Raw genomic sequence first — 26,650 nt, forward strand, 5'->3', positions numbered from 1 at the left:
TAGCTGAAGTGGAAATTTTGTCTTAGCATGGAATTGGTTTAGATTGGCTTTGTTCTTGAAATTATGGCCCATGACCTATCCTTGGTGTTTGAAAGAATGTTTTCTGTTATCTTTGAAAGGAGAAAATTTTAGGCTGTTGTTTCTACTGCTCAGGTACTAACATAGGATGTATGTGTATAATTTTTTTTCTTCATATCTTAAGATTAACAAAAACCTATAGTATCTAAGGGAGCTTCTTAAAACATTGTTTAATGTATATGTGTTTTCTTTTTGATCCAATGTAGGCTCTGTTTTCAAAGCAAAATAATCATTTAAAAAATGTGACAGCTCAGTTTTCCTAGTGTGCTAGCTAATTGTTTTTCCATTAGGTTCAAAATTATTTTTCCATTAAGTGCAACTCCTAATAAATGACAGTTGATGTTTGTTAAGTGTCATGGATCTGTAGCTCCACCTTTATCTTTAAAAGGGTGTGTAGCCTATCTTAACAGGTTAAGGTATAATAGGAGGGGAATGCTTGTGTTTATTTGATTTACAAGATTTCCTTAAGTCATAGACTCTGCCATTGAATTTTCAACTATTTAAAAAATTACGAGATAGCACAGTTAATTCAACAATGTCGTTCATTAGTTCACCAAACACTTGCTGCGTTCTTAACTGTGCCAGGTACTGAGATGCATGCAGTGAAGAGCAGTGGCGGATCTGGGATACGGAGATGAATAAGCAGTCTTGCCATCAAGAACCCAGCAGACTCAAGGGTTAACAGGCATATATATCACAATATACTTCCATCCGTTTTTAAAAACATCCTCCAAGCTCTTAGCAGTTGGGACATTTTTACATTTGAACTGGGGTATGCTGCTGAGGGATTTTCTAGGTCAGGAAGGGCCTGCCAGGAAGAGGGAACAGTAGTAGACTGGTGCAATGATGCTTGACTTGTTCCAGAAATTGTGACTAATTTACGTGGTGATTATTGAAGGAAAATTCACTTCGAAAGATAGATTGAGACATTGATTGGCTAAAAGAGGAAAGCTCGTATTTTCAGGTGGGTCTAGCATTTAAAATCTGAGGATTGGGATTAAAGGGAGGTTTCTGAGTCTCCTAATATAATTTGCTGTCCTTTGGAGTCGAAGATGATCACGTCTGCCATATTGTTGGGCTGAGGACGAAAAGGGAAGTATAAAGGGATTACTTCTTGATCAGTAGTTCCTATTAGATTCCATGCAGGAAACAAAAGCCTGGTATTAGTATATACATATGCAGCTGCTCTAACAGAAACCCCAAACAATAGCGACTTAAACATGATAGACTTTATTTTCTTTTATGTTGCAGTCAGCTGGAATGGCACTTCTGTCTGCTAACGTCTCAGGGGCCCAGGCTCCTTCCATGGGGTTGCTCTGCCACCTTCAGTGTTGCTCTCCTTTGCGTGGGTCAGGATAAGTGTGGGAAAAGGACGGGAGGAAGGGCAGTGGAGATCACCCCCGGGCAACTGCACGTATTTCTCCTACTCATTCCCCATCGGGCAGACTTTGATCACAGTGCCACCTACTGCAGGAGATGCTTGTACTCTGCTCAATTTCTGATTCAGTGGAAGGAGGGGAGACTGTCTTGGGGAACAATAGCAGTCTAACACAGCCCTATTTGGACCTTGTCATCTGTGACCTAAGCTTTGGTAACTGGAAATAAAAGGGTCTTTAAACCCTGAATAGCCAAGAAGAGTAGCCACTTTCTCCGAGTTCTTCATATTGACGAATGAAACAGATGTTATCTCTGTGTGCCTCTTCAGACTCTCTGAGCCTGTTAGCCAGCCTCAAGCTGCCTACCTGAGCTTCACCATCATGGGCAATACACATGCACTGCTGGACACGATGCGTCCTTCTTGCCCTCACATATGCTCAGCTCTCAACATTTCCAGCATTCTGACCCAGCATTCTTCAGTGCTGCCAAGTGAGTGGCAGCAATGCCCAGGAAGTTTGCTGGAGGATTCCTTTAGCTCTTGGGTCCAGCTGGATGTGAGGCTTGGCTTTCTTGGGCCAACTGGACTCCCTCCAAGCAGCTGAGTTAATAAGCTCTCTAGGGTATGTCAGTACAAAGCAGCTGGTGGACCTGGAGTTCCATTGGTGTGGGGAGCACCGTCAACCCACCCTTACCATGCTTCGTACAGCAGCTGCTCCCAAACCTGCCTCATGATCTGCGTCACCGGGAGGAGGGGCTGGTTAAATTTGCCTGTTCCTTCAATCTGCCATAGTAACCAATGAAAGCCGGTTCTCGGGGCGGTGCCCAGGAATTGAATTTACAGAACACCTCTTCCATGTGGGTTTGGTGGTGGACCATGTTTGTGAACCAGTGCTTTGAAACCTTTCTCTTACCACTTACACCTCTTGGTAACTGCAGCACATTTCCCCTTCCATTGAGGTGTTGATGTTACTGCTTAAATTATAAATACTAGACACTGGGCTGTTTCTGACACTCAGTAAGTATGAAAGAGACGAAAGTTTATTTTCTGAATGAATGGCATTTGTGTGAAGCTCCCTGACTCCCTTGAAATGTAGTCTCATGGCATATTAAGTTATCTTAAAGCATTTTGGTTAACAGAAGGTAAAAATTAGCACTCCAGGAAATGTTGCATGTGTATCATTTCAGAGAAATTAAATACTTTGATATCTTCCAGAATTGGTGGTAGATTTGAAAGTAAACATTAAACTCCATTCTGGGGTTTTTTATGCTAAGCCAGTGTTTCTTAGGGAAATCTTTTACACATAATTTGACTAAATTCTGAAAGTACTGAATTCCCATCCTTTCTTAACTGCACGTCTCTGCCTCCCTTCCTCCAGCTTTCATGGGAGGGCATGAAAGGAACATGTTTTCCTGTTTCCTGATAGGACACAGAGGCTTGTCTAGCCCATAACACAAAATCTCACAGGATGAGGCTGGAGTCTTAAAGCTACTCAAGGAAAGTGGGAAACGCAGAGGGACCAGCTGTTGACAGAAGGCCGCTTTTTCTTTTGTGCCACCTGTGGACTATTCGTTGCGCTGTTCTCTGATGGAAGCTGGCGATTCAGGGCTGGCTGCAGCTGTATTGTTTGCTTGCTCTGTGTTTTCCTTTTCTTTTCTTTTCTTTTTAAAAGTAGCCTGTACCTCGTTCTTCCATTCACTCTGTGGGGATGGAATATTAAATCTCTATTTAGAAAGCCATAATGATTTTTACCCTGTTCTACATGCTGTTCCAGCAACTCTTGATGTTACAGTTCCATGATTTCCCCCCCATCTGATCACTCAAATATCCGTTCTGTGGTTTTGTTCCTCTAGTCATTCAGGAGTTTCATCTTAGGATTGACCTGAAATCCTTTGCTTTGTCTTCTCCTCCCTGGTTATTTGAACCTTCCACTTTGGGAAGGTTACCCCAAAGTCCTGTGCTTAGGAAATGCCTCTGCATAATGGCCCGTCTCCATGGTTGCTCATCAGTCCTGTTGGTGTTAGAGGCAAGCAGGTATTGATTGGGTACCAGCTGGGTGCTCTGTGTTTGGGAGTAGAGCAGGTGGAGGGATTGACCGTGGTCCTTGTCCGAAAAAAGCTTCAGTGGTCTGACAAAAATAACACTTCATGCACAACCAGACGCTTGAAGTCATTGACTAGAAGAAGTCTTCTAAAATACCTGAGGACTTATTTTCCCTCTGTCTCAGGTCAACATCTTTGAAATTAAGAATTGATTGCATAGTCCTTTGCAGATAGCAATGTTTTTATTTGGACAGTCATGACTAGTTGACTCATCCCCCCCAAAAGGCTGAGAAGGTCATAACTTTGGGGAAATATTCCAGAAATCTATGGATGACTGACCTTGGTAAAGACACTGCTTAATAGTCGTGCTTGAAGGGTTTCAACAGATTTTCTGTCAAGGGAATGTGGCGTTCAGCCTGAATGTTTCAGCCAGAGCTGTTTGGTGGTCCCCTGATACCGTCTTCCTTTGTGAGTTCTAATAGAAATTTTTCATCTCTGCAGTGATGCTGCTGCCTTTGCGGGGTACACAGCTCTTATTCGTGGACTCTGGCAGTCGGTCCCAGTTAGTGGTGCCCCTGGTCTCCTTTTCTTTTTTTCTCAATTTAGCCTCTCTTTGTCCTTCCCCCACTAGATGTAATCAGATAAACCCAGCTTGGTACAGGTCAAGTGTCGTTCAGTGTCACCTCTGTTAGCTATTGGCCTTTCTCCATTTATTCACTCATTCAAGGAATAGTTGAGCACTTACTGTGTACTAGGCGTTGTTTTCATTTCTAAGGATGCAATGGTTAACAAAACAGGTGAGTTCTCTGCTCTCACGGAGCTTGTATTCTGGTGAACAAAATGCATAGGATAATTTCAGATAGTTATACGCCTAGGAAGGAAAGGGAAAGTTAAAGGGGAGCGTGCATTTCCTAAAATGATCAGGGATAACCTGATTTCCTGTCTTGGAATTATGAGGTGAAGAATGAGAAGTCGACCATGGAGGAATTTCTATGCAGAGGGGAAAGCATACACAAAGACCTTGTGAGGCGAGGGTCAAACTGGCATTTTTGGTGGGGGGAGCGTGGGATGAAGTGAGGTTGGTGAGGTAGCAGAAGGCCAGACCCTGATAGTCTGCACGTAACCAGAGTACGGAGTTTTGAATTTCCCCTCAGTGTGATGGGTAATCATTGAAATAAAGAGGACAGCCCTAGTGAGGCTGTGTAAATGGCTGCACATTTCCGTTAGTGTCAGTACTCTGGGTTACCTATTCGTATGTGGATACTGAAGATCCAAAGGCAAGGTTGTAAATTTTATTGCCTTCCTAAAAATGATGTCCCATGTCATCTTCACTGCCTTAATAGATTCATCCCATGCAATCGAGGCCTTTATTTGCCAGCTGTACTTTGTGGTGATCTTGCCTCATGAAGGTGCCGTGAGAGGAAAGTTCAGGCCACTCTGCCTGCCCTGAGTTGCTATTAACTAATGCACCTCCTTGACTCTTACTGATGTAATGAGAAGAAAGGGAAATTGAATAAAGTATGCCTAGAAGAAATCATTGTTATCCATATTCCCAGTGCTAGGGTTCTCTTTTTGTCCCCTCTTCTCCCTTTTCCTTCCCCATCTGGGTCTGTGCTTTGAGTTTTCTATCCCCTCTACTGTTCCTATAAATTACTACTAGGAGTCATAAAGATTTAAAGATCATGTGTTTTATCGCATAATAAGATGCACACCCATGGACTCTCAGTTACAACACTGCCTGGATTTTCTATAAGCCACTTTGGATTTTAAACACAAATGAATTGCACTTCAGTTTGGGGGAGCTTATCCGTTGTGTTTATTTGTTCGACTACCTTTATTAAAGACATGACCTTACTCCTGGTTTCCTAAAAGAGGGGATGTGTTGGTCCTCTTATGGCCTGTTTGATCTAGTTGAGACAGGTTGACCTGTGAACCAATAAGTGCAGTAAAGTGTTAGTGATCATGTAAATGTAGGTCCCGAGGTCAGTGGGAGCACAGAGATGCATCTTTTGGGAGCACCAACGAGAGGATTGTCTGCTCTCTCTGAGATGATGCAGTGGGAGTTGGCATGTTGTAACCATGTCTTACGCTTAAGCAAATTATTTTTTTGCCTCATCTATTTGAAAAGCCTCTTTCTTTTCATATTCTTTTATATTAGGGAACCAGCAGATAGGAGAAAAGATGGGATAATGTGGAGGGAGGGGGGAAAGGAGACAGTCAAATGCTCTCTTTAAGCCTCGAGAGGCCCCTTGGAAAAGAGGTCACCATCTTCTGCAGTGCCCAGTCAACCTATGACAACTCCAGTCAGGATGAAACAGGTTTTAAGATTTGCCTTTGAATCCTTCTCTCCTTCCACCTTCAGGGTGACCTCTGCTTGTCAGATCCCCCAAGGGGGGGTTGTTATTGTCGAGTGAGGTAACAGCTGGACAATGTTAATGAGAAAACAGGATGGTCGTCTAAGGTGGCCTTGGTGGTCGCCAGGCACCAGCATCTTTATCTGCCTGACACACTGCTTATGAGGCCATGCTCCCCGTGCCAAATGCCAGTTCCGTCTTTCTTTCTTTTTTATTAACATGAGAACAGTGACTACCCATCCTTCCAGAAACAGTTAATTAGTACTCAGGCTTAAACCTCTCTATGCTAATGTGTAGTTTGTTGTCTGTGATACAAGCTTCCAGTGTTTGGTATGGCTGCAAAGTTAATTATTTTAGTTTCTGATTATTAATTCAATAGTTGATTGATCCTACTGAATGCATGCAACTAGTTTCATAGCATTATTGTTGTTGTTGTTATTATTCCTTTGAAACCACCTAACCCAAGAGCTTGGACTTGCCAATAACTGGAATCTCTGTTCCTCTTCTCTGCCATCCCCTGCCTCCTGCCCCAATAATCACTAGCCGGAATTTGGTTGATTGTTCTCTTGTTCAGCCTCTACCTTGTGGCTGGCCCAGGGCTCAGCACCCGGTTAGGAGAGCTGCCGTCGGCATTGCCTCTGGCTGCCAGCCTTCAGAGTGCAGCTCATTTTTTACCCCTTTTTCTTTTTTGTCTGAAGGGACCTCCCCTAGTTGTGAGATTAGCAAAATCTCAGAGAGCAGTTTTAGCCAGGATCTTCTGTAGTCAAATTTAATCCTATAAGGCCCACCGTCTCCTTTTATAGCAATTAATTTGTAATACTTTTTGTCTTCCTGAATTCAAACCATAGATAATATCACCAGCGCACACAATTTTAAAAACAAACAAAATTAATGTAATGTCCTAATTAAAGTAAAAGAGAAATGAAAGGAATACATAATCAAATAGGTATTTCACTATCGAAAATCTCTGGGCCCAACTCTGCTAAGAAGACAAAATGTAGTAGTCAGATTCCTGCATCTATTGGTATAATCGCCTGTACATGTAACAGTTCTATGTAAGAACTCCAAATACAAGGTTGATTTGGTGACTCATATTCCAGAAGTGGCTTTGTCATCAGTCATATAGTTGTGTTTTTGTTTTTGGTAGTAGTAAATAGCTTGGAGTAAAGTTCGGAACAAAACAAAGGGTATTCTTGGCTCATTGTACATGACAGGTGCATTCTGGGAAAATTTAGAATGTGTTAAAACTATATGAAAAGCAGTTTGTCCCCCTCTGTGCTCCTGACTAGCGGGCCTTAATTCCACAGCAGGTCAGACCCCCTGGGGTGCTTCTTCAGAATGCGGATTTCTGGCTTCTACCCCTGGCTTGTTCAGCAGGCATTGGGCACCCTGGCATTTGCAGTTTTCATGTGCATCACAGGTCCTCCCAATGCAGGTAGTGGGTCTGCCCTCCACCCCAACAAGCTTTGAGAAAAACTATGTGAAACTCAGTCTTTCTTCACCTCAAATGCTGTCTAAGGGGCAGGGGGCGGGCAGGTGCTCTAGGAATTGGGAGTATTCAAAGCTTGCTTATTTTAATATTGGCTGAGAATAGTTGGTCTTCCAAGTGAGCTAAGGATTAGTCATGAGAGCAATGATGAGATTTTTGGTGAGTTTTGTAAGGAACATTTCTGGCTTCATGATTCTTGCATTTCAAAAGTGCATTTTCAGAAAGGTCAGGTGATGGAGGCATTCCAGAACTCAAGAGATACCCAGGGTTTTATGAGGCGGGAACCTATGAGAGGTCCAGTGGTGTTCTGGAAAAAGGTAGGGGCTGATCTGGACTCTCGTCTGTCAGCTCCTTGGTGCATGTGACCTTGGACAAGTCATTTCACCTCATCAGAGCCACTTTGACTCTGGAGGGCTAAGGCTCTTTGGGTTTAGTACACTTCTTCCTCCATTAAAAAATAACTCAAAATTGTACTTTATGACTGTGGCCAGGTGGTTTAGATTCATTTTTTCCTTCTGATTTTCAAGGAATGAAAGCATTTTCTTGGCCCTTAAAGGTTTAAGGGACCCTCGGCACTCTGTGTGCCAGGCACATTTCATGGCCAAATCTGCTTTGTGCCTTCCTGAAAATACATTTCTTCACTTGAAAAATGAGAGCATAGTTTCTTTGCAGGGGTGTTGTGGGCATTAGACCTGATCGGAGCAAAACTCCTCTAGCTTGTTGACCATTAGGTTGGTGCAAAAGTAATTGTGGGTTTTGCAATGATTTTTATCCTTTTAAACTGAAATTACTTTTGCACCAACCTAATACTTGGCATAAACTGGAGTTTTTGGATGTGGGAAAAGAAGCAGCATTCCATTTAAGAGCCAGCCTTGGTGCAGGCACTTAAAGGATCAGACTTGTCCTTCAACTCCTTAACTTTTCTGAGTTGTGTTGTTTACATGGAGAGTCTTTTCTCCTAATCTTCACTCGCATTCATGCCAACACGCGTCTCACTTGTCCTCAGGATTCCCACAATCTGTTGGGTTTGACAACCCTCCCACTCTTTTGGGAAGATCTTGTGGTTACTACTGATCTTTTAAAGGAGAGTGGATGGAGGTGCATTTGGTCTTATTGTTGGGAGGATTTCTTCATCTCAGTACTAGAAATTCTAATTTCTGCCTCAGTGCCCTTGTTTGGTACTGTGTCCCCTTCTTCCCACGCCAGTGAGACACTTAACAGACAACTTGGTTATTAGCCAGTGGTGTGATGCCCTGAGGTTAAGTGATAGCCTGGGCCAGCTGGGGCTCTATGAAGGAGCAGAAACAATACTAATGGAAGGTTAGGGAGTGGCTCACTGGTGGAAAGGAGAGAATGGGCACACACACAGCAAAGAGGCCAGGAGAGGGAGTGAGAATGATGTGCAGGACCCCAGGATGGAGAGTTGGGTGCCTTTTCTGTTTACTGATGAAAAAAAGTCCAGCCTGTAGAAACGTTTTATAACAATTTATCTGAGCCAAAATTTTGAGGACATGCTTGGTAGCAAAATCTCAACAGATTTAGAAAATGCTCCGGAGAACGGCAGTTTTGCAGCTTATTTTATGTATCATAAGGAAAGTTACATGAAATCCATTGGTGGTAAATTAAGGGGGCAGGATAAAGCCAAGTAGGGAACTCTCTAGGACTGGATAAAAAGCGAAATGGACAAACACATATTACTTTTATATTGGTGGGTTCAGGATAGCTAGTATTCAACATTTACAGTACACAGTAATGGGTCTGAGGGCAACAGGATAGTGGTAGTATGCGGGCAACAAGGTAACATTGAAGGGTTCTATGTTGTAGTGCTCTGGTATTCTTGTGCTCTGCTGCCCGCAGTTCTGCCTTTGAGACATCTAGAAAAGAAAATTACTCTGACATTTCAAAGGTATGTTGTCCTAGATGCACAAGGCAACAGACAGGGTTCACTTAAGGTATCAAGGAAGCTACAGGCCTAGGACATGAGTGCCCACCGTGACCCGCTTAGCTAGGAATGTTTATGTCCAGACCGCCTGTGTGGTTACTTTTGGTCACTGAGTTTATAAGGCCTCATATGCGTCCCCTCATCTCACCCACCTAAGCTTGTCATATTTATATGGCCCCTTTTTAGTTCACATGTTGAAACCTAGGAAATCACTATTGTTTAAAACCAAAGAGACTATAAGAACACCTTTTAAGATCATTTGATATTGCCCTGGATTGTATTAATAAAATGAGCCAGCAGCTCAGGACCAAGTGTTTGTTTAGCTCCCAATGTGTGCCAGGCACTGGGGATACCATGGTGTAAAGGGTCCTGCCCTCTGACCATACATCTACCAGAAGGGAATCACACCTGCATCGGTAAATAACTAAGAGTGTTTCAGGTATCCCTGACTGTTCTGAGAAAGACAGAATGGGGCAATGTTAAAGCATGTGACTGAGAGGTTACTTTCACTAGGCGAGGGTGACAACTTCAACATTTCGGGGCCAGCCTCAGGGAGGGAAGAGGACAGGCGTGCATAGATCTGGAAGAGCACTCACAGCAGAAGGGTCAGCAAGTACCGAGGCCCTGAGTTGGGAACAAGCCTAGACCTGTTACAGGAGAGGCCAGAAGGCCAGTGTGTATGCATGTTTGTGTCAACAAAAGTTCACTGCCACCGAATGCCACAGGAGTCCCCAATATGGCGTGCAGAAAAAGGAGAAACTTTGTTTAGGCAAACAGTTTGCAAACCAAGGAAACCCAAAGTATGCTCCACTGAGACAAAGTGGAGACCACATTTTCTAGAGAAAGTTCCCCCGCTGGTTCTCCATTGGTCTATTTTCATGCAAATGAGGAATCCAAATCGCAAAGTACTGCTTGATCTAAATAGCATTGTCCTGATTGATCGGCTTTGCATGTATGCTTGGTCAATATAGATGCAAATAAGGGTATAGCTGTGTAGTTCCGATTGGATGGAGCAGGTCTCAGCCCATTGGTCAAAATACAATTCCAGAAACTCCCTTATAAGGGTCGGCTCAGATGGCAGGAACACAGTGCAGGAGACTTGGCAGCTTAGTTTAGGCCTTTTCCCTGCACGTGCAGTGTGCATGAGAAACCTCTGTCAGCAATGGCTGCTAGATTCTGGTTAAGAATTTGAGCCTAATTAACCACAAGGAGTCCTTAATGGCAGGTACATTCCTTCTTGGAGTTCACACAAATAAGGAAGAGAAAGGACAGAGAAGTTGCGGGCCAGGCAGTGGCCAGATCACATAACTAATGTCAAGTATGGCGTGTGACTGTAACTGGAAGCCCCTGGGTAGTTTACATCTGAGAGTGACATCTGATTTATACTTTAGACAAGGTGACTAACTGCTCTGTGGAGGGTGAGCAAGACGAGGACTAGGGAACCAGTTGCCATAATCTGGGTGGGAGGCGAGGATAGCCTGGATTGGGGTTGTAGTACTAGAGATGGTGAAAAATAGTCAGATTTGGGATGAATACTGTAGGCAGAGCTGATATAATTACTGATGGATTAAATAAGGAAGATGGGAGGGCAGGAAGCCAATGTGCTTGTGAGGGCAGTGGGTCTTGTTTGTGCACTGGCTGGATGGCAGTGCTGGTTACCCAGATGATGTGTGTCTCTGGGAAATCAGCAGCTCCGTTTTGTGCCTGCGAAGTTGGGAATCCTTCCCTACTGAATGGCACTGGGCTATTTGGATCTGGTGCTGGCTCAGGTGAGGGTTCAAGGCTGGATGTACGATTTTGAGATCCCGGTCCAGGGTGTACTGGCTGAGAGAATACAAAGAGAAGAGGGCTGAGGACACAGCCTTAGGGGATGTCCCAAGTGGTGAGTTCTGCAGTGTCCTGAAGGCAGGTCAGTGAAAAGGAGCAGTTCTATAAATAGAAATCCCTACAGAGATGACAGAAAACCAGCTGTATGACATGCTCTGAGAAAGAAGAGTGATTAAGAGGTGCTTGAAAATGGGATGTTTTTCTCCTTGAAGGCTAACAAAGCTACCTGAAGAGGCTGTTTCTAATTGAGCAATATGGCCCTTTAGGGCCTTACATTGTTTTATGTTTGTGTTAGGGATTATTGGCTTTGTGAGCAAAACCCTTTGACATTTGAGGATGGAATGTATTTATTATTAAGAGGAATTGTCTGAAACGACAGTCAGGTTTTTTTTCCCTCCCCTAAGCTTTGCTTTACGCATTAACCATTAGTTTATTTTAGAAACTAATGGTTAGTTAGTTTCTGAAACTTCTAATGGCCACATACTTCTGAATCTTGGCATTTCTACATCTCCTGGGGGAAGAGGGATATCATCTTTAGGTACCCATACCACTGTGAATAGTCAGTATGGGCCAGCTCCTTCCTCCCTCTCACCCAGGCCTTCTGATCTGGAGCACACGTTTGGGAGGTAAGGGGTGTATGACTTTCCCGTCGCTGGCATAACAAATTACCACACTTTACGTCTTAAAACAAAACAAATTTATTATCTTATGGTTCTGGAGGTGAAAAGCTTGAAGTGGGTCTGTAGTAGGCTGAATAATGCCCTCCAAAGACTTCAGGCTCTAACTTCTAGACCCTGTAAATGTTACCTTATATGGAAAAAGAGACTTTGCAGATGCGAGTAAATAAAGCACCTTGAGATGGGGAGGCTATTCTGGATTATCAGGATGAATCCTGAATGCCATCGCAAGTGTCGTTATAACAGAGAGGCAGAGGAAGATTACGCAGAGACAGGAAGACAGCGTGACCATGGAGGCAGAGATTGGAAGGATGGAGCCACCAGCTAAGGAATGTTTGCAGCCACCAAAAGCTGGAAGACCAGGATAGGATCGTCCCCTAGTGCCTCCAGTGGGACCACGACCCTGCAGAACTATAGATACTATGAAAAAATACATTTCTGCTGTTTTAAGCCGCTAAGTTGGTGGTAATTTATCATAACAGCAATAGGAAGCTAATACAGAGCCTCACTAGGCAAAAATCAAATGTTGCCAGGGTCATTTTTGTTTGTTTCCGGAGGCTCTAGGGAAGAATGTTAGTATGCCTTTTCCAGCTTCTAGGAGCTGCCTACATTCCTTACGTCTGGCCCTCTTCCACCCTCAAAGCCAGTCTTTCTTGACACTTTCAGATATTGACTCTTGCGCCTCCCTCGTCCACATGTATGGGCGCTTGTAATTATATTGGACCCACATGGATAATCGAGTATAATCTTAAAATCATCTGACTTAGCCACTTAATTCCATGTGCAACTTGAATTCCCTTTTGCCATGTTAGGCAACATATTCAGAGGTTCTGGGCATTAGGACAGGGACATTTTTTAAGGCCATTATTGTGCCTCTCAAATGGGGTAATTATTTAAGGACAGCATATAAGGTGAGGAAATAGGTCTTTCTGGGAAACCTAACTCGCCCATCTGAGGTTACCATGGCATGACTACCCTCTTCCCACTACGTGAGCCAACCAGACTTTCATGTTTTAGCCTCCAGATCAAGCTTTCTTTCTCAAGGCATATGACAAACCCCATGATGATACTAATAGTTTAAAAAAAGACAGTTGCTTACCAGAGATACTGATCATTTGCGTCTGTGGGGCTCAAACATGATTTTAAGAGTGTAGCAATGAATCATGACCTTGGAAAGCCCTGCCTTCCTGGGAATCTTGTGCACAGTTGTCTTTGAGATCAAACACTAGGCTGCATGATATATATTGTTTGTACTCTGTCAACTGCTGTCTCCTGCCTGCCCCCAAGCAGACATCAGGAGGTCGGAGCTTACAGGCACAGCAAAATGACTTTCCTGTGTTCAGGGAGGCTTTAAGAAGAGAGATTTGCGTTTACTCTGGAATCTCGCTGGTTTGTGTGTCAAAACGCAAAGCTTCATGAGTCGCTGGTGGACAGTGGCCACACCTTATTTGAAGGTGGAAAGACCTTGTATTTCCAAAAGACTTGCCATTTGTCACACTGTCCTAACCATATTTTATTGCTGTCATTCTAGTGAGGCCTGACAGGGGAAGGTAAGGATCCCCAAGGACATAGCAGGTCAGCTCTTAGAACCAGAGCTTTCTGAATCTTTGCTGAACATGTTTTTTTAAAGTGGACCAGTGTTTTCCAAACTTCAGACGTAGTTTTTACCATATCCATATTCCCACCTGTGTTAGTTATGTAACATACTTCTCTTCAAATTTATTCTAAGTCAACTCATTTATTTCAATTTGATCTTATCCTAATTAATAGCATTTGGTGTGCCTATGCATGTGAAAATATTTATCTATTAGGAAAAAAAAAATGTCCGTATATTGTGTTCCACAGGGCAAATGGACACACTCAGAAAACAATTGTATTAGGTAATGCCGCCTTCCCCCAGGGCTCTGTGCCTAAGGGAGATAGAGTCTTTGATGATCAAATCATCAGCCAGACTTCTGTTAACTTGAGCAGCCAAGAGGGTGGCTGCTTAGCTACTTAGGAACCTTTCCAGTAGAATACCAGTCAACCAGGGAGAGGACGTGCCTTTATTCTCAGCAAGCAAAAGGGTGTGTTTAATTACTCTAGTATTTGTAATATAAATAAACTAGACACACACACATATGCACATACACACATATATACTAAAGCTCTGTCTCATTTGTGATAAAAGCTAAGGGAGAACTTAACATTAATTTTATATGAAATGTCTAGGGAAACAGAGCCTTCCTCAGAGCCATGAAACTTAATATCCAAGGGAAACAAGAATTTAATAAACATAACTCTTATCTACTTGGCCTTTCTTGACTGGGCTTTTTTCTTTTTAAATTATTTTTATACCGTGTTCTTTGTTTTTATAAAACTAGCTTGCTATCAGCTTTTGGGGACAGGAAAATAATTAAATAACAGATAATCCGTAGGGAAAGGGCTCATGGTTGTGCGCAGTGTCAGCTTTTCCGGGTGTCCACCAGGCAACCTGTCTGTGCCATCAGCATGAAGGAGACCATGTGCATGGAGACGCCAAGACTTGTCTTGCTATACTCTGTGCCGTCCTGGTCACTTGTCTTCCTATTTCTCTCTTGTCCTTCTTGGCGTCAGAAGGATTACATGTGGGATTGGCTTCTTTTTACAACATAAAAACACCTTAACGGGGTTAACTGGATTCCTGCGCCTCTTCTTGCCCAGCTCTGAGAGAATGTAAAATCAGAGTTCTCTGGAAATTTGAGGCCTCTCCAACCTCTTCAAAAATCAGGGATCGAGTTTGACATGGAAAATCATGGGAAGCCTTGGGTTTCCTCCATGCTTGCAGTCTTTTCCCCTCTGCTCTCCTTCCTTCCCCAGAAATACTCCTTTTATTATTCATTTGTGATGTATCAAACTTTTATTTTCCGGGGGCGGGAAGATGTCAATGAGACCTTGAGACTTGCTTGTCTCTTGAGTGACAGTGGTAAATGAACCAGCTTGAATGCTGAGCTCCACTTGGCGGGGAATGCTGATTTGCTGAAGCCGATGCATGTGAGAAATGTTTGACTCATCTTCTCCTTGACTTTGAGATACTGTTTTGCTCTTGGGAAGAGCCCTGTCTGGACAGGGCTTTTGAATTATTTGCATTTTATTTCCAGAGTTGCTGCTAACTTGGGTAAATCTATCTCTTTGCATACCACCTTAACCTCATTTTCCTAGAGGAAAGAGAGGCCGCCAAGTGACAGGCTGGCAGCAAATTGTGCTATTGGGCGGAAAATTGCATGTGAGTAAGTAGATGGCTCAGGTGGTAAAGTGCCATTGTGTTTATTGGGCTGGCTTTGGAGACATTAAACAAACCCAGGTAGTGAGACTTGGGTGTCTCTCCTTTTAAATCTCCCGTTCTAAGATAAAGAGGATCGGTGTCCGGTGCTTTCTCAGGTCCCAGTGGGCTCTAGACCTAATCCTGGCCAACTTTCCACCTGTGATTCTGACCCACATCATGAAGGACAAGAATGGGGGGATGAATGAGGAGGGTGATCTTAGAATCTTTAAGAAACACAGTTGTGAGGAAGCCTGAGCCAACAGTGTGCCTTATCTTTTTAGTGAAGTTAGGCAGAGGGGTGAAAATGTCCCCCAGGTACACAGCCAGCTGGTGCCTAAGGCAACGGATTACCTTTTCCAGAGTTGTCCTCATCAAGCACCTTAGATCCACCTTATAGCCAAACAACATTTTCATACCCTTTGAGGCAAGCAGTGACTTAACAGGGAAACCAATACCCTTGACTTCATTTTTAAAATTTTTATTGACCTATAATATACATGCAGAAAAGTGCACATGACAAATGTATAGCTTGACGAATTTTCCCAGAGTGCACACACTCACCGAACCTCCCAGATAAACAGAGGGGACATTGCCAACACTTTAGAAGCCCCTTCATCTTCCCTTCTGGTCACTACCTGTCCTACCCACAGCTGCTATCCTGATCTTTAGCAGCACAGGTTGGTTTGGGCTGTTGCTGTGTACTCCATAGGAGGGAACCCATGCGGCATGTACTAGTTGGTGTTGTGCTTCTTTTGGCCAATATTGTGCTTGTGAAAGTCACCCATATTGTGTGTAAATTGTAGACCACTCATTCTCACAGCTGTAGAGTATTCCACTGCGTGACTATGCCACAGTTTATTGATCTGTTCTACCATAGATGGGTATTTGGTTTTCCAGTTTGGGGCTATTACGAGTAGTGCTTCTGGAAACATTCTAGCATGGGGCTCTTGTTGAATGTGGGTCCACATTACAGTTGAGTTTATACTTGGAAGTGGATTTCTGGGTCCTAGGGGCTACCTGTGTTCATCTTTATGAGAGACAGTGTTCCTAAGTGGTTGAACCAGTGTATAGTTTTAGCAGTGTTTGAGAGCTTCTCTCCCTCACATCTTCAGTCCTCTTAGTATTTCCCGTCCTTTTCACCATAGCCATTCTGGTGGGGGTATAATGGTGTTATGCGGTGGTTTTACTCTCACCCTGTATATTGGATTCTGAAGGACTTGGTTGTGTGCTTTTGCTGTGCTTATCCCAGACTTTGTAATCTTCACTGTGTTTAGATGGTGACCTTAGAAAGGCATTACTACTATTTTAAGTTTTCAAAGAGGTTGATGTGTTCTAACAGACTCCCTCATCTTTCAGCTGTTCTGCAAGAGAAAAGCTTGTGGAGTTGGTGACTTACACTAAATAACATTCTGCTCTCACCATATGTTTGGTTTGTTGCAGTGAGATCAGAATAAGGAACAAGGTCCAAATCCAGCCAGCTTAACTTGCTCTGGCTGAATTTATTAGCAGCAAACCTGGACCGTTCTAGTTCTATACAGGGGAGTAGGCAGGTGAAAAATGGATAAGTCTAAAGCTTGTTCTCCTGGAGGTCCTGTGAGACCAAACTGATTTTCAGATTTTGAGTGGGATATTCCCCTGTGGCAATCCAGTACACTGCTAGGAGAGAGGGATCCCAAAGAGGAAAAAATGCAGTAGCTCAGAATCACTTGACAGCCGAAAAGCACAACCATAGTGTTACTTCTTGGCACAGAGTCTAGGTGTTTCTCTTGGTCCATGCCATTTCATGACCTAAGGAGTTTACTCTGAGGGTCCTGAAGAAAAATTTAAGTTTGACTAAGAAGTAGTGCTGATGCTAAGCACGCTAGAGAGACCCAGTTCTTAGGTACGCGGATGCAGATAGATGATTCATTTCCTGGTTATTTTCCTGAGAGTTCACAGCCAGCATAGAAAGGTGATTAATGAACACGGATTTGCCATCGTTGTTTCTGCTGCCACGTTTACCATCGCTGCTCTTCGGTAGGGCCCGTTTCAGGTGCTCAGTGAGTGAGAGAGATGAGAATGGGGGAGTGAGGTCTCTAGAGCCTGAGGCGCGATTCCTGTGCTCAATAGGTGAGGGCCAGCTGAATAGATTGAGTCCTAGTGTGTATGTGACAGGGGTCTTGCTTAACATAGGGATGCTTTTGCCAGAAAATGAAGCCGCTGTGGTCTTGGCAAAGGGCTAACTTCAGTAGGATAACGCGATGCTATTTCCTAGGACTACAATGACTTGTTTTCTCATTAGCTACCCTGTGGATTGTGTAAGGCCGTTATTGGTGTCCCTTCTTGGAAGAGAAAAGTCCCCAGAGGTTGGTAGGATCCTCAGGGGCTCCTTGTCAGTTATACCCAGCATGGTGTTGGATAAAAGTTGAATGTATGTCTGAGTTTTGGGGCTATGAGTTTCAGGACTTTATGCTATTGCTGTTATTACAAATGTGATATTGTATTGGGCAGCAGGGAATGAGTGTGGCCTGAAGGAGTGTGTGTGTGTGTGTGTGTGTGTGTGTGTGTGTGTGTGTGTTTGTGTGTGTGTGTTTGCATGTTTGCGCACACATGCATTGTGTAGTGTAACAAGTGTGGTTTTGTAGCTGAGAGGAAGGAAATAAGTCTTTTTTGAACACTGATAAGTGCGTGGGTCTGTGCTAAGTCTCTGGACTTACCTCATTTAATCTCATTTGATCCTTCATTTTGTGTATATGAAACTGAGTCTTGCAGGGCTTGATAATTTGCTAGACTAGTTACCTGGGAGAGCGTAAGGGAAAGTAGGTGTGGGTAGCTGAAAACTAAAATGAAAACCATCCTCAAGAGGAAATACATCATGGAAAGACACTGCATCGGCTATGAAAGCAGCAGTTACCTCTGCGAGGACATTCATTAAAGTACTTTATTAAGAAATATAGTTGTGTTGCATTTAGGTCCTTTTCACAATACCACTGTGACAAAGTTGCTTTGGTTACTAGGACTTTTTTGTTTTAGAAAGCAAGCCCTGGGGCTCACCACCTGCTGTAGGTAAGAGCTCAGCTTTTAGCCTCTTGCTAAAGGAGCGGGCCTTTTAACGCCACCAGAGTGAGTTCCCTGAGGACAGAAGCCATGTTTTTTTGTATCCTCAGCTGAGCATAAAACTAGGTATTTTGTTGACTGAAGGGGGGAAACATGAAGAGTTGAAGGGGGAAAAAAAGGATTCTAACTTTGAAATGTGTTTTATGCCTTGCCCTTTCCCAAAAAGATTTGGTATCATCAACAGAAATTGCCGTTTAGATTGAGAGCTGGTTCGTAGGCAGGTGATGTCCACAGAGAGTAGATAGGCATCAATAAATGCTTCCTGTTACTATTATTATTGGCTTCCAGGATGTATAAGAGGAAATAGCTTCTTGGTCCTACTCTTCCACTTTCTTCCCTCCTCAAGAAAACTTGTCAGAATGCACAGTGGTAGTGTTCTAGATGAGGGTGGTGGTGAATCCATACTAACTGCAAATAAATCCATTGTAAAATTCAGAAATATTTTGAATTCCTTACAACAGATCATGATATACCTTCTGACATGTTGCCACGCTGTGCTGAAGAACTGTGGTTCTCAATATGGTGCAGCACAAAACTTCCGTAAGTTAGACTGTTCATCCGTCGTGAGTTAGCTATGTCCACATGACAATCTACCCCAACACTTAGTGGCTGGAAACAGTGAGTTTTTATTGGTGTTCACGGAACTGCAGGTCATTTGGGTGGTTCTTTGTATCTTGAGTGGGTTCACTTATGCAACCTGGGGGGTCTGTCTGCCTGTCTTTGCTGGGCTTTCTCACATGTTTGGGTGTGGGGGATGGTGGTGGCAAGCTGAGTCCGCTCTCAGATGGTGACAGCTGGGCTCCCTTCACATGGTCTGCCCTCTTGAAGCAGGCTAGCCTAGGTTATTTATTTGGTTCTTGGTGGGTAAACAGAAGCATGCAATGAATGCCTTTTGAGATTCAGGTTCAGAACTGGCATATTGTGACTTCTGCTGCATTTTATCAGCAAAAGCAAGATGTGAACTAGTCTGAATTCAAAAGGTAAGGATAAACTCTTCTTTTTTTTTTTTTATTAATCTTTGTTTCAAACTTTATTTGCAGGCTTCTGCACCTTAATTAGCAGCAAAGAATGATTTGTGTCTAAGCAAAAACTGTAAAGAGCTGCAGTGTTCAAGGTGTTTAGGCTTAAAAATATTGGAAATCGAGATTTTATCTGATCCATGAACAAAAATTTAAAAAGCAGTCATAATATAAACAGCATAAAATCAGCTCCCAGTGATGTCTTCAGTTTTACCTTCTTCAGAAGCTGACTGTGTTCAGTTTGCTTCACCCTTGGAGGCCTCATCATAATTCTCCACAAGATCTGGAACTTGATCAACGTCACCATCCTCTCTGGTACAAGAGCTGCTTTTCCATCCACAGGTGGTTTGTGCAGAGCTTCAGCCAGGCTCCTGGAGCTGGTCGCACTGTGTGCACCGAGCTGGTTTAAGACGCTGTGGAGTGTTTCTGTCAGCTCTTCCTCTCAGTGGCCCGTGATGGGGCCAGTGTCCGCAGCCAGAGGGTCCCGTACGTTAGGGTTCATTACAGACGATCACTGTTCCTTGTTTGTGAACATAGTCAGCACTTCAGCACCAGAGGTACTGTTTGCCCCGAACTTCTTTAAGGAGAACGGGTTTTTTATCATCTACCGTAGCTGTTCTGTGAACCACCTTCTTTCTGTGAGCAGACTGTTTCCCACCAAAGTGCAGTGGGGCCTGCAGTTTGGTGAGTTTCTGCTGGTTCATGGTAGTTTCTTCCATCTCGTTGGAGAGGAAACGGGGCCACGCAGGGGACTAGGGTTGGCGCCCTGGGGCTCGTGGGCAGAGAACAAGTACACACACGTGGGGACACAAGATGGCAGCTAGAGGACAGAGACGCTTCTTGGTGGGAATTGCTGCAGTCTCATTGCAAGGGGCATGGATATAGGGGGACAATTAATTGGAGCCATCGATGCAGTCAGTGTACCACATTCATTGTTTTATTCATTCATCCCATAATCCTTATGGTCCCTTCAGCAATCTTTTATTCTCTTCTTGCAGTCTTTATTACCGTGTTTCCCTGAAAATAAGACCTAGCCAAACCATCAGCTCTAATGTGTCTTTTGGAGCAAAAATTAATATAAGACACGGTCTTATTTTAAGATAATGTAAGACCGGGTATAATATAATATAATATAATATAATATAATATAATATAATATAATATAATATAATATAATATAATAATCACTGGGTCTTCTATTAATTTTTGCTCCAAAAGACGCATTAGAGCTGATGGTCCAGCTGGGTCTTATTTTCGCAGAAAATGGTAATTAAAACTCAAGTAAGATTGTACCATTTACTGTGCACAGTCTCTGAGGAAACCACCAAGATAAATGAGATACCAGCCTCGCCCTGTAGAAGTTTCTAACCAAAGGAGTGGGGGAGATGGAAACCAAGGCGGCCAAGAATGAGAGAATTGGAATAAGCCTAGAGAAGTTTGTGTGCAAAGTGGGCTATAACCCAGAGGAAGGACGCATCAAATGTTTGGGAGGGGCGGCTTCCCAGAAGAGAAGCTATGTCACCCAGGAAATGGCTGGAGAGCAGCAGGAGAAGAGAGAGTGTGGAGCAGGTCAAGAAGTGCCTGAAGGGGCAAGAGGACATACATAGTTTGTTCTCGAATGCCTGGTTTACTGTAGGGGTGGGAATGGCAAGTGAGAAGCTTGGGAAAAGTGTGCTTGGGCTGGATGGAAAAGCCTTCTGTGAGGGTTCAAGGTCTCAGAGATTACTAATGGCCAAAAGGGAGTTGCTAGCAGATTTTGTTTTATTTTTTTATCTTAACATTCTAATGACTCATGCACTTAAAGGAACACAGTGTGATTATTGCACCCTGATGCCTTTTCCTCATCAGGAGGAAGACAGGAAAGTGTGGTTCTGTGGATTCCAACCTGTGTGTTGAGGCGCCCTGGGGTGCCAGGAAAGTCGTCAGGGTGCCATGGGATATTATAAAATTTTGAAAAGAACACAGCTACATCTGCCAGACACCACTTAACTACTGCTCTTCAGTTGTTGGGACCTAACTACAGTTGATCCTTGAACAATGCAGGGGTTAGAGGCACCAATCCCTGTGCATAGTCAAAAATTCGCATCTAACTTTTGACTCCCAAAACTTAACTACGAATAGCTACTATTGATTGGAAGCCTTACTGATAATATAAACAATTGATTAACAAATGGTTTGTATGTGATTTGTATTATATACTGTATTCTCACAATAACGTAAGCTAGAGAAAAGAGTGTTATTAAGATCGTAAGGAAGAGAAAATGCATTTACTGTATTTACTTAAAAAAAAAATCCACATATAAGTAGACCCACACAATTCAAACCCATGTTGTTCCAGGGTCAATTGTACTTAGTAAATGGAGCTTAGATTATTAGGTTGGTTCCAAAGTAATTGCGGTTTAAAGGGTTAAAAACCATTGCAAAAACCAAAGTTACGTTTGCACCAACCTAATAGTTATTTATTTTGGCCTAAGGGTATTATGAAAAAATTACTGAATCCCTAACAGCACAGGAAAGTGGGAAAGTTTGACTTGGGGAACCTCTGGTCAAGTTGTTGAGTGTACTTGGGTTCTAATCCTGCCCCTGCCTATTGTTAAGAGGTGTGATTGTGGGCAAGTGAGCTACTTTTCTCCAACCTCACCTATAAAGTGGCGATGATACCTCCCTTCCTAGGGTCATCAAGAGGAATAAATGAGTTTGTAAAAGGAAAGGGCTTTAAATGGAGCCTGGCACAGCGTAAGCACTAATATTGGGTGCTACTTACTTACCATTATTTATTTAGTAATGCTACCACCATCACTGGCTGTTGCTAGGTCAGTTCTTTCTATAACAGCAACAGGTACCCCTGATGGGGGAAGGAAGGCCTACAGAGAAGCCTTTGAGTGGCAAATGGTACTATATTCTGCATGAAATTACAGGCTGAAGTGGACACTGCTGTATATCTTTATGCTTGTCCATGAAATATACCCTCGTTCTCCACCAGCCTCTTTTTTCAGGAAACTTGCTTTCCAAACACAGCTCTGGTTACAAAGTGATATGCTCAGGCAGTCATTCATATTGTCCCTTTCCTCCGTGTTCCCCCTGCTCCCCCGCCCACCCCCCAGCAAAATAACCTGTCTCTACAATAAACATCTCAGATGAAAGGAACATAAGATAGCGTATCTGCCATGTCGTTTCCGGCATTAATGGAAAGGAGCAGGACAGCCTTATAGATAAGGTGGGGGCCGTGGGGGGAGGTGGTCCTGCAAGTGCCCGCACATACTCTCCACACTCCAGGTAGGCTTTTGTTTGTAATTATAAGCTGGTTTGTGATGGCTTAGGCAGGTCTTTGTTCCCTGTCTCCAGTTGGTCTCCTCTTTTTTTCTTAAGAGGGCATCAGATTGCATCGGGTTGGATTCTCTGCTGGAAGGGGGTCGGGGGAAGGGAGCGGGTGGGGGAAGGAGGAGAGGGAGAAGGAGAGAAGGGGAGGAGGAGAGGGAGAAGGAGAGAAGGGGAGGAGGAGAGGGAGATGCTGTTGTGTTTTTGTCACAGGGATCTGCCCAATTTCCTCTTGGCCCCTCTCTCTGCTTTAGGCCAGTCCGTTTGCTCCTCTTTTGTCCAGGGAACTTTTTCCTTTCTTCATCTCCACAAATGTCACTCTGATTGTTTCTCTCTCTGGCTTGTAACTGGGAGTTGGCTGTGGCCTCATTTCTCATTCTGATCATGTTCTTTTTGGATTCTGCCAAATCTCTTTTGCATTTGTTTTTCACCTCAGCACTTTAGTCTGTCGGCAGTTCAGTGAGCCCTTTCCAAGCTAATTTTTCCCCATTTGCTTTTTAATTAGTTTTCTTCTCCTGCTTCTTGCCTCCACTCCTCCGTCCTGCTGTCCTTCTGTGGATAATCGGGTTCAAGTCCCATGATTTCTTGCGTGCTTTTAAGAAAATGTGGGTTGGAGCAGTGCCAATCACGGTTATTGTTTCCAGGGTTGTGACTTTCTCTTGAAATTTTCGGATTTATTCATTTGTCATCTCGCTCAGTAATAAGGCATGAGACTGTTTGCAGGCAGTTCATGATCTGCAGTAAGTTTCCAGAGGCAGGGACTCGGTATCTTGTATAAAATATTTGTTGGAAAGGATTCATGTTTTAAAAATAAAGTGGTCTGAGTAAGTGTTAACGTGTGTCTTTACAATAAGTCTTTCCAAAGACAGGGAGCAGCCTTTCTTTTATAGAGTCAAACCCAGTCTATGAACCCCCTGAAATGTTAAATAACCTTTGGTGTCTGTGTGTTTTAGGGTGTAGGAGTGTTCATAGCATTTATGAGATTCCTAAAAGAGCACATGGCCCCAAGTATTAGGAGCCCCTGCTTGGCTTATTTAGAAAGCCTGGAGAGATTTGAAATTATAATGTGTCCTTTGGAAGGAAAGGCTAGAGGCCACAGGAGCACCCAGAAACCTGTTTCAAGTGAGGAGCAAGCCCTTATTAGGCACCTGGAGGCACAAGTCCAGGTATCCATAGCTATGACATCTACACACGGGGTGGTAATAATAAAGGAGCTTGAGATTTGTGTTTGAGAGTCCCCCTCGTCCCCCCGCCCCCTGGTCCCCCGTCCTAGTTCTTACCACTTAGGGTTGACTGCTGATAGATTGTTAGACGTTGAATGGAATAAAAAAGGCCGTTGCCTTAGGAATTGCCAGTCTAAAGTGCACCACATCACCTTCTGTCCTCTGGTGAGTTAGCTGAGCTTCTCAGAGCATGCAGTAGGCAGCAAGGAGCAATGGGGATTATGGGTCCCTGGCGAGCTCCTAGATCCTTGCTATTCCACGTGGGGTCCACACACTGGCAGCGTCAGCAACACCTAGGAGCTGATTAGAAATTCAGGCTCTTGAGGCCCACGGACTCAGAAGGTACAAAATAGCCAGATTCCCCGGTGATTCCCAGGCCAGGAATGCTCAAGGAACACATTCTAGGCTCAGGCTGTTTCATGGACACCAGCCAAAATCTCTTGGGGGCATTGTGTCAGGGGCATGGCTCCTTAGTGTTTTAGATTACATTCTGATTCCCTCTCATTTCTATGACATTCTAATACAAAGTAATTTAGATGCAGATCTATATGCTTATGTGTGATTTGGTTTAAAGTACCTTTCTGTGAGTGTTCACAGGCGAATGTATAGATCAGAAAAAAATCCTGACTACCTGCTTGAGGTCTGGGGATGGGAAGGTACCATCGTGCCCACCATATACAATCACTATAGAAGGCACTGGGGATGCAAGCAGTGAGACAGTACCGGTTTTTTGAGACGTCTTATCTCGTCATCTATCTTGTGACAGCAAAAGGGACCAGAGAAAAAGAGTGGGTAGTTCTTTGCCCCATTGATGGGGTGTCACTAACATCAGTATACCTGATAGGTGGACAGCCAATATGGGAAAGACATTTTTAGAGCTTTACCAGTCTACTGACCTCTTCAGGGAGCTGCCCTGATTTCCTGTTCAAACTGGGAATCGATAGCACATTTTGTGTTTGCAAGTAAGTAGCTTATACGCATATAGTCATTTGTTGAGTTACCCCACATGCTGGTGTATAGCCAGAGAGAGAGAGAGAGAGAGAGAGAGTTTGTTGTGGAGTGCTTGCTCTGCTCTGCCCATGGCTGAGAATCATCTGCTTCCCTGCTTCCTGTTAAGTGGAATGGCTTCTTGCTATGACTTTTTGTGATTTCAAATTGAAGGCATGTTATGTTTAAATGTACTGCTTTTGCTTCAGAATTGCCTCGCTAATGCATGATCACAAATTCCTGTAGCAGAATTAACCCCACTTGAAGATTTAGGAAGTGGGTTTTGCTTCTCTTAATGAAGGATTCCTAAGAATTTTGCAGAAGAAAGAAGCAAGGACGCTATAATGTCTGTACTTCCTGTTTATAGGTGTGGAACAAAAATGATCTGGGAAACGAGAGAATGTTTGCAACCAGACTATTGCATTTTTCAGTTTTTTTTTAACTAGAAACTCTTTTTCTGTACCCTGACTCGCATTTCCACACTCCTTTGCTTTGGAGTCGAACAAACTTGACATCAAATTCTCTAATCACTTACTACTAGCTGCGTGAGCCTTACGACTACAGTTAGCTAATTCTCTGCACCTCATGTGTGAAGGGGGTGCAAATATTTCAAAACGATAACTAGGAATGAAATGAGAAGGTGTATATAGAGGGTCCAGTAGAGTTCATGCAATCATATTCTTTGATATTCAGCACCTGGTATCTATCAGCCACAGTTGCTGGTAACTGTGTGCTTGGCACGCTATTGAAGTACACTTCTGAATAAAAACAACAGATAAAACCTGCTCTCATTGGAGTTTAAAGTCCTTTAATACTGGGAGGTGCCAAAAAAATGAAAAATGTACACAAGTGGGTACTTTGGTCAACGTGGGTCAAGCAGTAGTTCGCAGTAATCAGAAGTGTCTGGACGTTGATGGCAACCACTTTGAGCACCTCTTGTAATTGCAGAAGTCAAACGTGACTTGTATTCATCTTTTGTTATCAGTATATATTGATTATTACAATTCTAATACAGTTTTCCTTTCTTAAAATGTGTATACATTTTTTTGGCACCCTCTGTATGTGACTAAACTAAAATGCTGGGCAGATAACACAGATAAGTAAAGCAGCCTGCAAAAGTTTCATGGAAAATTGGAGGGCCATGCCCCACTACTCCATTTTTGCCAAGGAAGGAGGCTCAGTGTTACCAGATAGTCCCATTTTTTTTTCAGGAGATGCCAGAAACCCTGATTTTTATGTGAAATCCCACGGTGTTTCAAATGTTTATAACCAGTTTAATAATAATAATAATAATAATAATAAAATCTTCCTGGCCTGATTGCTAGTATAGCTTCAAATAATAATAAGGGTATATCCTCATCAACAAATGTAATTTTGATGTTTTGTCGTCTCTGGCCCATTGCTTCACCACAAAGCGGACCCGGTCCTCCACAGGTCTTCTACCTACAGGACACATCTCCGCGGTCTGTAGCCCAGGACCGTGCCTACTCTCTCCTTGTGAATTGTGGGCAACAACAGTGAGAAACTTGACCATGGAGTGGCCACTTGTCTATGAAATAAAAGTTTCCAAGATCCATACTGGATTGAGCTCTGGGTCTTTTTACTACTCTGTTCTAATTGCTGCTTCTGCTTGAACCAAAAATGAAAACCTAAAATAGTGAGTTTTAGAGACTATAACGATTCTTGGCAGGACTTGTATTTATATTCGTCCTCTGCAGGGTTTAGCATTTAGGATCACGTAAGTTCTGAGCTACAAATTTTGCCACAAACAAAAATAGTACCTCTAAAAAGAAAGAAAAAAATAACACCAACCTCTTTATTAGTATGGCTTTTTTACAGACTGTCTTCTGAAACAGCTAAACTCTAACATATGTACTTACCATTGAATTGCATTGTATGTTGACTGGGGGCGAACTTGGCAAGGAAGGCTTCCTCAAGGA

General features: G+C 43.3%; 1 protein-coding gene and 1 pseudogene across 8 annotated transcripts in view; one reads left to right on the plus strand and one right to left on the minus strand.

Annotated features, from left to right (window-relative positions):
* The window catches only part of MGAT5 (alpha-1,6-mannosylglycoprotein 6-beta-N-acetylglucosaminyltransferase), a 323,438-nt gene that overhangs the window by 72,027 nt on the left and 224,761 nt on the right, over positions 1-26,650 (plus strand). The gene's annotated exons all lie outside the window — the stretch shown is intronic.
* LOC141567269 (transcription factor BTF3 pseudogene) lies at positions 19,419-20,020 on the minus strand (annotated as a pseudogene).

This window comes from Rhinolophus sinicus, chromosome 17, assembly GCF_057876585.1.
Source record: "Rhinolophus sinicus isolate RSI-liver-muscle chromosome 17, RSI-T2T, whole genome shotgun sequence".
NCBI lineage: Eukaryota > Metazoa > Chordata > Mammalia > Chiroptera > Rhinolophidae > Rhinolophus > Rhinolophus sinicus.